This window comes from Manihot esculenta, chromosome 2 (assembly GCF_001659605.2).
Source record: "Manihot esculenta cultivar AM560-2 chromosome 2, M.esculenta_v8, whole genome shotgun sequence".
NCBI classification, from domain to species: domain Eukaryota; kingdom Viridiplantae; phylum Streptophyta; class Magnoliopsida; order Malpighiales; family Euphorbiaceae; genus Manihot; species Manihot esculenta.
Genome location: NC_035162.2, coordinates 32722620 through 32735281, shown reverse-complemented (window position 1 = coordinate 32735281; position 12662 = coordinate 32722620).

Below are 12662 nucleotides of genomic sequence, written 5' to 3'. Positions count from 1 at the left end.
CCTATATAGAGCAGCCAGTGCGGATTCGGACACGCAGATCAGACAGCTAAGGAACAAGGAGATTCCGATTGGTGAAAGTTCTTGGAACCACCATAATCCTAGAAGAGTGCACACATGGGAGACGCGGGAGTCTATGCTCCAGCAGTATCCATATTTGTTTTGAGGTTAGTTTCCTCCTTGTGTTTTGTTTTTGTAATGTTTAGGAACATCGAGGACGAATGTTCTTAAGGAGGGAGAATGTAATACCCGGCTAGAATCCGGCACCGGAATTCCTTTTGTCTGATGGAATCCGGGGTGTTGGGATTCTATATAAGGGTAGGAGTTATGGTTTCTATGTGTTATGAGGTGTTTTATGGTTTTACAGTTCTTTAGTTTTGAGTTTTGAGTTGAAATGAACCAAGGCAGAGGAGCCAAGTTCGGCCGCCGAAGATAAGTTCGGCCGCCGAAAGTGCTCAATGTTCGGCTTCCGAAGGTAAAGTTCGGCCCCCGAATGTTGCATGGTTTCGCATGCGATTGGGCAGCCGAAGCTGAGTTGGCTAGTGAGCTGAGTCATGTTTTTTTTTTGACAAGTGTTGGCCTCAGATTCTTGCCATGGAATGGCCACGTCTCTTATGACTCATCTGTACATGTTTTTGGTTGTTCTTACAGCAGTTTGAGGTGCTTGCAAAGGTGTTGAGAGTTGAGAGAAACAAAAGTTACGCTTTTGAGATTTTGAGAGTTTGAAGAGAGGTTGATCAGTTTTTCCTTTGTTCAGTGTGTGTATCTTCCTGTTTCCAGAGGTAAGGGCAGTTTTAGACCCTGTTTATATGTTTTTCTGAAGGGTTAAAGGAAGGAGAAGCATGCTTAGGTTATTCATGGTAGTTTTTGATGATTTATGTATGTAGACATGTTGATGTGTTATGTTTGTTTTGTTGTTTGGGGTTATTAGCTAGTTTTGGACCCCTGTGAACATATACTTGAGTATATGTGTGTTGACTACGTGAAGGATGCATGTTAGAAAGTGTTGAAGGGAAGAAGGAGATGGTTTGCCGTTGAAGCTGAGTTCTGGATGAACTCAGGTTCGGCAGCCGAAGGTTCATTCGGCCGCCGAACCTCTTGCATGGTGGCTTAGGCTGCCACAACTTGCCCCCGCGAGTTGTGCATGTTCGGCTCTGTTTGGGGGATTCGGCCGCCGAAGGTGCCGCCGAAGGTGCTTGAGTTTCGTCTCTGGAGAGGACATTCGGCCGCCGAACCTGCCGCCGAAAGTGTCCTGTCCAGCTTTCTTTTGCATGCTTTGCATGGATAGTTGAGTGAGTTTAAGGGGATTCTTGGGGCAGTTTAAGAGAGTTTTCTACGCTTGTTTGGTCCCTCATTTGAGTCCATCTGTATAGGTACAGACCAGAGGAACCAGAGAGAGCAGCAGTGAGTACTGCTCCAGAGGTTCAGAGCCTGCAGAGTCAGTCAGTCCAGTTAGCCCGAGGTGAGTGGAACTAAACTTATGACTTTTAATTGAACTACAAACTGCTTTTAGCATATCTCATGCATCATGATTATGCCATAGGTTGATTGCATTAGTATACACGAATATGTTGAATTGCATTGTTATTTGGTGATGTGAGTGAATGCTGAATGATCCAATAGTCTCAGACAGGAAGTCCAGGAGCCTTTGACTACGCCCTGGCAGGTATAGTGAAGTCCAGGAGCCTTTGACTACGCCCTGGCAATGGTAAGTACAATGGTGTTATATACACATATACATATATGACAGGAAGTCCAGGAGCCTTTGACTACGCCCTGGCACAGAGTTACTGGGACTATGTGGTGACAGGTTTACTCTTGATGTGGCTTGTCTGTGATATGGTGCATTCCATGAGATCATATTTTACTGAGATGTTTTACTGTTCTACTCACTGGGCTATAGAGCTCATCCCACTCCCTTAACCCCAGTTTTGCAGGTTCAGTATACAGTGTACAAGGACAGTTCAACAGAGTACAGGAAAAGGAAAGAGATCTGTAATAGCTTAGAGTGGACATGTAATATTAAAGAGATGTAATAGTTGTTGCTTGACCTAGTGATGTATGTTTTGTACATGATCTGTATATGTATATATGTTTTCCTGTATGTGAAAACCAGGCTTAACAGGTATGAGTTAACCCATCTAGAGCAAGCTCTAGTCAGGGATACAGAGTACAGAGATAGTGCATGCACAGGTTAAGCCTTGGTTCAGCAAAGAGTTTTATTTTCACAGAAAATGTATGATCATGTATGAGGTTTACAGGTACACAGAGAGTATAGCAGGCTTGCTACGGGTTTTGGCGGCCTTAAGCCGACCTGAATCCTAGCGCCGGTGACGGTCCATTTTGGGGTCGTTACAACTACAGACAGTTGAACAAGGTCACTACCAAGAACAAGTACCCTTTGCCGAGGATCGACGATCTATTCGACCAGCTAGCAGGAGCAGGTTGTTTCTCCAAAATAGATCTGAGATCAGGGTACCATCAGTTGAGGATAAGGAATGAAGATGTACCGAAGACAGCTTTCAGGACCAGGTATGGGCACTATGAGTTCCTTGTGATGCCGTTTGGGTTGACCAACGCCCCTGCAGCATTCATGGACCTCATGAACAGAGTATTCAGTCAGTATCTGGATCACTTCGTTATTGTCTTCATAGATGATATCTTAGTGTACTCCAGAAATGCAGAGGAGCATGCCCATCACCTGAGGACAGTTTTGCAGACCTTGAGAGAGCATGGCTTGTATGCCAAGTTCTCCAAGTGTGAGTTTTGGCTTAGGAGCATTTCATTCTTGGGGCACATTGTGTCAGAACAGGGTATTGAAGTAGACCCCAAGAAGGTAGAGGCTGTAGCTAACTGGCCTAGACCCACCACAGTGACCGAGATCAAGAGTTTTCTGGGTTTAACAGGTTACTACAGGAGGTTCGTTCAGGACTTCTCAAAGATTGCTGCTCCTATGACCAAATTGACAAAGAAGAATCAGAAGTTCATATGGACCGATCAGTGTGAGGAAAGCTTTGAGGAGCTTAAGAGGAGGTTGACTTCAGCACCGGTGTTAGCTCTGCCAAAAAGTGATGATGACTTTACAGTCTTTTGTGATGCGTCCCGTGTGGGACTGGGTTGTGTACTGATGCAAAATGAGAGGGTGATTGCTTATGCTTCGAGGCAGCTAAAGAAGCATGAGTTGAATTACCCCACACATGACCTTGAGATGGAAGCAGTAATCTTTGCACTCAAGATGTGGAGGCACTACCTCTATGGGGTAAAATGTGAGATCTTTACAGATCATAAGAGCCTGCAGTACATCCTGAGTCAAAGAGATTTGAACTTGAGACAGAGGAGATGGGTAGAGCTGCTGAGTGACTATGATTGCAAGATTCAATATCATCCGGGTAAGGCGAATGTCGTGGCAGACGCCCTAAGCCGGAAGTCACTAGGCAGTCTATCCCACATCACGGCAGAGAGAAGACCAGTGGTGAAGGAGTTCCACAGACTTATGAGTGAGGGATTACAGTTGGAGTTGTCTGGCACAGGTGCCTTGGTGGCTCAGATGAGAGTGACACCCGTGTTTCTGGAGCAGGTAGCTCAGAAACAGCATGAGGACCCAGAGTTGGTCAGGATAGCCAGAACGGTTCAGTCAGGCCAGAGTGATGAGTTCAAGTTTGATGATAAGGGGATCCTCCGCTACGGGAACAGGTTATGTGTGCCAGATGACATTGGTCTGAAGGGAGATATTATGGGGGAAGCCCATAATACCAGGTATAGTGTTCACCCTGGAGCCACCAAGATGTATCAGGATCTGAAGAGAGTGTATTGGTGGCCAGCTATGAAGAAGGACGTGGCACTGTTCGTGTCAGCCTGCGATGTGTGTCAGAGGGTGAAACTAGAGCATCAGAAGCCGGCTGGAATGTTGAATCCACTACCGATTCCAAAGTGGAAATGGGAGAATATAGCTATGGACTTCGTAGTGGGGTTACCGGTGACGTCCAACAGATTGGACTCCATATGGGTGATTGTGGACAGACTCACCAAATCTGCTCACTTCATCCCTGTCAGGAGTGGTTACTCTGTGGACAAGTTGGCACAGGTGTACGTAGATGAGATTGTCAGACTGCATGGGGTCCCGGTATCTATAGTGTCAGATAGAGGGCCCCAGTTCACCTCCAGGTTTTGGCGGAGTCTGCAGAACGCTATGGGTACCAGATGAGACTTCAGTACTGCCTTCCACCCACAGACAGACGGACAGTCAGAGAGGACCATCCAGACAATAGAGGATATGCTCAGAATGTGTGTGCTAGATTTTGGCGGTTCTTGGAGGCAGCATCTACCTTTGGTGGAGTTTGCCTACAATAACAGCTATCATGCTAGCATAGGGATGGCTCCATATGAAGCTTTATATGGAAGGAAGTGCAGATCACCTATCTGCTGGGAGGAAGTAGGAGAGAGGACTCTTGCGGGTCCGGAGTTAGTAGAGCTTACCAGTAGGGTAGTACCCATAATCAGAGAGAGGATCAAGACTGCTGCTAGTCGGCAAAAGAGTTATGCAGATATCCGCAGAAGACAGCTAGAGTTTCAGGAGGGGGATTTGGTTTTGCTCAAGGTGTCTCCTATGAAAGGAGTGGTTCGGTTTGGGAAGAAGGGTAAGTTAGCTCCACGGTACATCGGTCCTTTCGAGGTGCTTCAGAGGGTCGGTAATGTGTCGTACAAGCTAGACTTGCCTGCTTCGATGGAGAGAATCCATCCGGTTTTCCATGTTTCTCTGTTACGGAAGTACGTGTCAGATCCGAGAAAGGTTCTTAGTGAGCCTGATATGGAGATCCATGAGGATCTCACCTATGTAGAACAGCCAGTGCGGATCCTAGACACTCAGATCAGAAAGCTGAGGAACAAGGAAATCCCGATGGTGAAGGTCCTTTGGAACCACCACAACTTAGAAGAATGCACCTGGGAGACACGGGAGTCCATGCTCCAGCAGTACCCTTATCTTTTCTAAGGTTAGTTTCTTGTGAGTTTATGTGCTTTGTGTGTTGTTATATGTATGGCTTGCATGTGCTAGTTGAGGAACATTCGGGGACGAATGTTCTTAAGGGGGGGAGAATGTAATACCCGGCTAGACTCCGGTATCGGAATTCCTACCGTCCGGTGGAATCTCGGATGTCGGAAGCCTCTAGTAGGGTAAAACCATGTTTTTATGAAATGTTTTAATGTGTTTTATGTTTTAAGCATGAAAGAAAATGAGTTTTTACATGAAAATAGCATTGGAGGAAAACTCAGGTTCGGCCGCCGAATCTCAAGTTCGGCCGCCGAACATGCATGCGTTGCGGGTGTGCTTTAGGCCCCCGAAAGCATAAGTGAGGGAACTCCAGGTTCGGCCGCCAAACATGGCATGCATGCGGAGGCACATTCGGCCCCCGAACGTGGTCTGGCCAGCCACTATAAAAGGGTCCCTTAGCCGAAAACGGGCGAGCTTTTTCCCCATTTTCGGCCAAGGTGAGTCTCCGCCGTCCCTCACCCATCTTTGACGTCTTTCCTCTAGATCTTTCAAGATTTTCATTTGTTTTAACTTTATTTTGAAGATTTGAAGCTTTTGAGCAAAGTTTTGGAGCTTGGAGGTTCAAGAACCCAATCTCTCCCAACTTCGAGTTTAGGTCGTCTCTCTCTCGATCTTCAAGAGGTAAGAGCCGATCTTAAGCTCATTGCATGTTTTAAGTAAGTTTTAAGTAGATCTATGGGTTAGAATGCATGTTTAGGGTATGGTTATGTTTTTAGAGTTTATGGGTATAAATGTATGTTCATGAACAATGTGAGTTTCTTGATGTGTTGTAGATGGGGTTTATGATGGTTTGAGGCCCCTAGGAACATGTATGCTTGTGTTTGTGTGTTGTAGAATAGGTTTGATGCATGTTTGATAAGTTTGGAGGCGAAATGTGCAAAGGGAGCCAAGTTTCTGCCCTTTGGCAGAAACCAGGTTCGGCAGCCGAAGGATTTTCGGCTGCCGAACATGGCTGGGGAGGCAGCCTTTCGGCTGCCGAAAGTGCTGCCGAACATGCATGAGTTTCGTCTCTGTTTAGGAGTTTCGGCCGCCGAAAGTGCCGCCGAACCTGCCTGACTTTCGGCTCTGGAGGGACTTTCGGCCGCCGAACCTGCCGCCGAAAGTGCCCTGTCTAGGCCTCCTTTGCATGATTTTCTATGGTTGTTTCATGATGTTTTAAGGGGTTTTTGGGGAGTAGTTTATAGTTATGTTCAGGTGTGTTGGTCCCTCATTTGAGTCCACCTGTGTAGGTTCGGACCCGAGGAACCGAGGACCCCAGCAGTAAGTTCAGCTGCTTCGGTGTTGTCAGAGTCTGCCAGAGGTGAGTGGAACTAAACTTAATCTTTTAAATTAAATGTTTTATCATGTTTCATGCATCATGATTATGCAATAGGATGATTGCATTAGTTTTCACGAATATGCCGCATTGCATCGATTGTTGTTGATGTGGGTGAATGTTGGATGACCCAATTAGTCCATGACAGGAAGACCAGGACCCCATTCTACGGCCTGGCACGGTAATGGGACTCGAAGACCAGGAGCCCAGAGGAGGCCCTGGGATAATGGTAAGTAATGTATGTATGACAGGAAGACCAGGACCCCATTCTACGGCCTGGCACGGTAATGGGACTCGAAGACCAGGAGCCTAGAGGAGGCCCTGGGATAATGGTAAGTAATGTATGTATGACAGGAAGACCAGGACCCAATGCTACGGCCTGGCACAGAGTTAGCTTGGACTAATTGGTGACAAGTTCACCCAACCCTTATGTGAATTGTCTGTGTTATGATGCATTTCATAGAGCATAGTGTTAGTATGTTTTATAGTTCTGCTCACTGGGCTTTTAGCTCACCCCTCTCCCTTTACCTCTAGGCTTGCAGGTACAGTATAGAGCAGGAGTCCGGATAGAGTAAAGAAGTCATGTTTATGTAATAGCTAGCAATGGACATGATCGAATTGTAATGTAATGTCTTAATCAGTATAGTTATGTAATGAGATGATGTATATGGATGTTAGAGGTGTGCTTGACCATAGATTGTTGTTATCCCTTGTTAATTACATGGTCTTAGAGATTTTTATGATGTTTATGTAAACCAATTCAATATATGTTATGTCACCCATTTGGGGGCACTGATGAGATCCCACAGAGGGATCAATGTTATGTTAATGTTTATGCACAGGTTGAGTTTGGTTGATGAGTATGGAAAGAAAAGTTTTAATTTTTATGTATGTTGTTGATCATGTATGGGATTATACAGGTTTACAGGTTATATGTCAGGCTTGCTACGGGTCCCGGCGGCCTTAAGCCGATCTGGATCCTAGCGCCGGTAGCGGTCTGATTTTCGGGTCGTTACACATGAGATATGCTAAAACATTCCATTGTGCAAGTAAAAGAGTTAAGTTTAGTTCCACTCACCTCTGGCTATCTGGACTGACTGACTCTGCAGGCTCTGTCAACTCTGGAGCAGTACTCACTGCTGCTCTCTCTGGTTCCTCTGGTCTGTACCTATACAGATGGACTCAAATGAGGGACCACACTAGCTCATGAATAACTTTATTACACGTCCCAAGAATCCCCTTAAACTCACTCTAAAACTCATGCAAAGCATGCAAAGGAAAGCTGGACAGAACACTTTCGGTGGCAGGCTCGGCGGCCGAAAGTCTTCTCCAGAGACGAAACTCAAGCACCTTCGGCGGCCGAACTTCCACTTTCGGCTGCCGAACCCTTTCGGGGGCAAGTTTCGGAGGCCAAAAGGCACTCCAGAGACGAAAGTCTCTAACCTTCGGCGGCACCTTCGGCGGCCGAATCCCCCAAACAGAGCCGAACATGCAAAACTCGCAGGGGCAAGCTGTGGCAGCCAAAGCCACCATGCAAGAGGTTCGGCGGCCGAATGAACCTTCGGCTGCCGAACCTGAGTTCATCCAGAACTCAGCCCCGACGGCAAACAAGCTCCTCCATCCCTTCAATCTCTCAAACCATGCACACTTCAACTCCTCAACACACATATACGCATGTATATGTAAAAAGGGGTCTAAAACTACCTAAACACCCCAACAAACACATCAAACATAACACATAATCATGCTTACAAGCTAAACCATCAAAAACACCCTTTGTTACCTAAGCATGCATTCTCTACCCAAACCTTCATAAAATTTCTGTAAAACAGTAAAACATGTTCAAGATCTTCACGTACCTCCTGTAAACACGAAGATGAACGATCTGAACAAAGAAAATAGATCAACTTCTCTTCAAACTCACTAAACGCTCAAACCTAAGCTTTTTGCTTCACCCCTTCAACACCTTGTGAAAACCAACAAAACAACACACTTTTGCAGGAGCTGTAAAACATAGGAGACGTGGCCAAGCTTCTGGACAGGGTTTGGAGCCAACACCTATCCAAAATGCTGACTAAGGACTGCTCAATAGTTGGCTAGCCCACTCAGCTTCGGCTGCCGAATCGCATGCAAAACCATGCAACATTCGGGGGCCGAACCTGAACGTCGGAAGCCGAACATTGGGCACTTTCGGCGGCCAAACTTACCTTCGGCGGCCGAACTTGGCAAAAGTCTCCATAGACTTTTCTCTTCCAACCTCAAACCAACTCAAATCAATTCAACTAAAAACCTTAAAACACACATCATGCCACTGTAGGAAAACATAAATCTTACCCTTCTATAGCATTCCGACACCCCGGATTCCACCGGACGACAGGAATTCCGGTGCCGAATTATAGCCGTGTATTACACGAAAGTGCCCTGTTCAGCCTTCCTTTGCATGTTTTCTATGATTGTTTTAAGGTGTTTTAGGGGGTTTTTGGGGAGTATTTTAGAGTCATGTTCATGTATGTTTGGTCCCTCATTTGAGTCCACCTGTGTAGGTTCGGACCCGAGGAACCGAGGACCCCAACAGTGAGATAGCTGCTTCAGTGTCTTGTCAGAGCTAGCCTGAGGTGAGTAGAATGACTCTTTATGTTTCAAAGCAAATAATGAAAGTTTTAGCATGATTTACACATCATGAATGCCATGAGATATATTAGGTTGTTTGCATTAGAATTCACGAATATGTTGCATTGCACATTATGTTGTTGATGTGGATGAACATTGAGTGATCCATTAGCCCTCGTATGGTATGATATGATATGATGATGATACGATATGGAAGTCCAGGTGACAGGAGCAGTTGTCGAAGCCGGTGAAAAATAACCTTATTGGTTACCTACAATTTACAACTGTAGATAGTGGTGTAGGATCGTATCCACAGTGAATTGATTACCTATTTATTTATCTCAATCAAGACCAATCAAACCAATTGAAAGCACAAGTGAAAGCAAGTGATTGCAAATAGAACAAAAGCAAAGTGCAAGGGAAGTAAAAAGGGGGTTTTGAGATGATTTGATTAACAACTAGTGAAAGCAATTAAAACAGCAAGTAATGAAAATAAAAGAGGAAATCAATAAGAGAAAGCTCTAGTTGAAGATATGGATCCACTTTGGTTGTTTGGGTTGATCATTGAAACATGGTTATCTTGATTAACTCAATAGGTTGGTTATGGGGGTGGAAGACGTTTCTCACCACCATGTCTTTCCTTGTGAACAAATTGATTAGGGAATGTCCTCTAACCAATTACTAATCAAGAAATTGCCAAGGAACGTCCTTGGGCCATAGGCATCAAAACAATTGCCAATTGCATGAAGAATAAGAAAGATCCAAACCCTAGCTACTCAAACGCATGAGATGTTGCTAGATCATGCAATTTCTTGGTTTTTACACCAAGTGTTCTTAGATCAGAATATTTCCAGCAATTACGGACTAACAAATATCCTAATCAACAATCAATTAACTTTGCAATCAAGAATCAAGTGGCCAATTTGATCAAAACAACAAAGCAATCTTTATAATTAAGCACAATTGCATGAATATTGAATAAATCAAAAGCAAACACTTTATGTTCAGATCTCACAACCCTTTAAACAACCTTAGTTTCAACCAAACTTCAACTAGAATGAAGGTTTCAGCCACTCATGGCTGAACCAAAATAGAAAATTAAAGAAAAGAAGAAAGAATAACCGAAATTGAGGGGAGAAGCCCCTTGGAGTGTGGCTGCCCTTGCTTGGCCGAATTTGGAGAGTTGAATTGTGTCTCTTCTTGTGTTCTTGAGGCCTTTAAATAGGTGTTGAGAGGCTGCCTATTTCCTTTTTAGTATCCATGAGTCTTTTGGAGACTTCCCAAAGTGCCCTTGGTGAGTTATGTGCCTTCTTTGTGTATGGGTGAAGGCAAAAACGTGGATCATGCATGTGGGGACTCTTTAGTCTTTTAATTGCTGTCCATGATCTTCAAGATACTGCCCAAGGTGTGTCCAAGAGGCTGCCCACATTTTTGGAGTGTGCCCATTCACTAAAGAGGAAGGTAGAGCCTTTTATGGAAACTTGAATGTGCATGGCATAAAGTGGGAAACATGTGATCTTGAGATTTGGCTTCCTTAATGAGTGGGATCTTGAAATCCAATATCTGAATATGAATCTTGGAGATTTGAATTTCAAAATACTTTCCTTCTTTGGCTCTTCAATTATGGCAGCTTGAGATGTGGCTTCTAGAATAAGGAAAAGGCAACTTGGTGATTTGAAATTTGAATTTCAAATTGCTTTGGCTGAATGTTCTTTCCTTCTTTGCCACTTTCCTTATTTAGAACTTTCCATATTTAGCTTGACATGATTTCAACTTGGCAGGTTTGCTCTCTTTTGCTCCAAATAAGGCAGTTTTAGGGGTATTTTCTCCAAAGTGTCCTTTTACACCATTTTCTGCAAAATAATATTAAAAGCACTAAATTAAGCAGAAATCATGTAAATATTTATCAATAATATTAATATAAAATGGACTAAATTATGCTCTATCAAATACCCCCACACTTAAGCTTTTGCTTGTCCTCAAGCAAACAAACATAGTCAAATAAGTCTTCTTTCCTCTAGATCCTTATTTCCACTTAAACTCATACTCTAGACCCCTATTTTGAATCATTGCAGTGAAGAATATATGCATGAAGATTACTTACCTCTTTTCCTTGTTTCCCTTTGCTTACCATGGCTAGGATTTGTTTTCCTCAAGAGAGACATGCATATTTGTTTGTTAAGACTTTTTCTAGCTTTTGGATTGACTTGCCCTTACCTTGAAGTACTTTATTCAGGCTTTTGCACTTTAGATCTCGCTTGGAAAGGTCACCAACCTATTTTTCATGTCATGGTTTATATTTTTCAGTTGGTCACCTATCCAAGTGGCTACTAGCCTTGTTCATAGTCTTTTGACCATTGGAACAATTTTCAATTTTGTGCTTTTGAGGTCTTTGCCTTTGCTGAATTTTCTTTCTCTCAATGATTTGGGCAAATCAACACCAATTGCCAAAGCAAGTCATGTTAAGTTCATTCACACAACTTTAATTTATTCTCAATCGATTGAGGGTCATCAATATATTTTTCACCAATGGCAAACTTAAAGATTCAATTCAAAAGGCAATTCTCAAACATGAATATAACTCACTGCAATTGATTCAACATAAGTTTAAAGAGTTATCACATCAATGGGGTCATGGCAAGAAAAACTCATCCAACATAGTTCATCAGTTGAGTAGAGCAAAACAAAAAGAAAGAAGAAGGTTGTGGTTGTGTGTGTGTTATTGAAAGCATAAAAATAACAAAAATGAAAAATTTTTGCCTAATGCAAGCAAACTAAAGATTAAAGCGAAAATAAACTTAAAAAAGATTAAAGCGAAAATAAACTTAAAAGTAAAAATTCAGAGATATGCACCCCCACACTTAAATCATGCATTGTCCTTAATGTATAAGAAACATAAAAGAACAAAGGAAACTGAGTACTTCCCTGGGTGTGGTGTGCATGGTGCGATCCTCTTGATCAAGTCTCAAGTACTTGGAGAAGGAAAAAGCGTCCCAACTGCATTGAGCAGAAAGTGTAGCGCTCCTTTTGATTTGGTCATGAACCATCCTATTTTCTCCATGTACTCATGAAGTAACATGATTAGCTTCTCCTCTTTTAGATGAGGTGTGCCTCTAGCTCTTATGTTTGCATTTTTTAGCACTTCCAACTTCAATTGATATTTCTCCATAGGTGGCTGCAATTTGGCATCAACTTCAAGCAAAACAAATTCTACCTTATCCGGAGGTTTTGGAAGGTATTGATATGCATGCTCCTTTGGTTTTGGCTCTTGGAACGCCATTTGTTCCTTCTATTCAAGATTTGTTTGCATTGGAAGGTTGAAAGGAGTTTCAGATTGCTCCTTCTGCATAGGACCTAACTGAGGTGGAAGATTGATCTGCGTTGGAAGCTGAAAGGACGCGCCTGAGAGGATTTCAGGTACTCCTTCTTGCGCAAGATTGATCTGCAATGGAAGAATGAAAGGAGTTTCATGCGATGGAAGCTGAAGAGGTGCAACTAGAAGAGTTGCAGGACTGTCCTGCGGTCCAAGCTGAGGTGGTTCAGTTGGAGTTCCTTCTGACTGCGCAAGATTGATCTGAAGAGGTGTGATTGGCTCTCCTTTGTTCTGTGTGTGTTCGCAGTCTACCTGATGGATGCAATAGTCAGTTTCTTTCAGTTCTGGCTCTTTTTGGCTTTCATCATCTTCTTGGC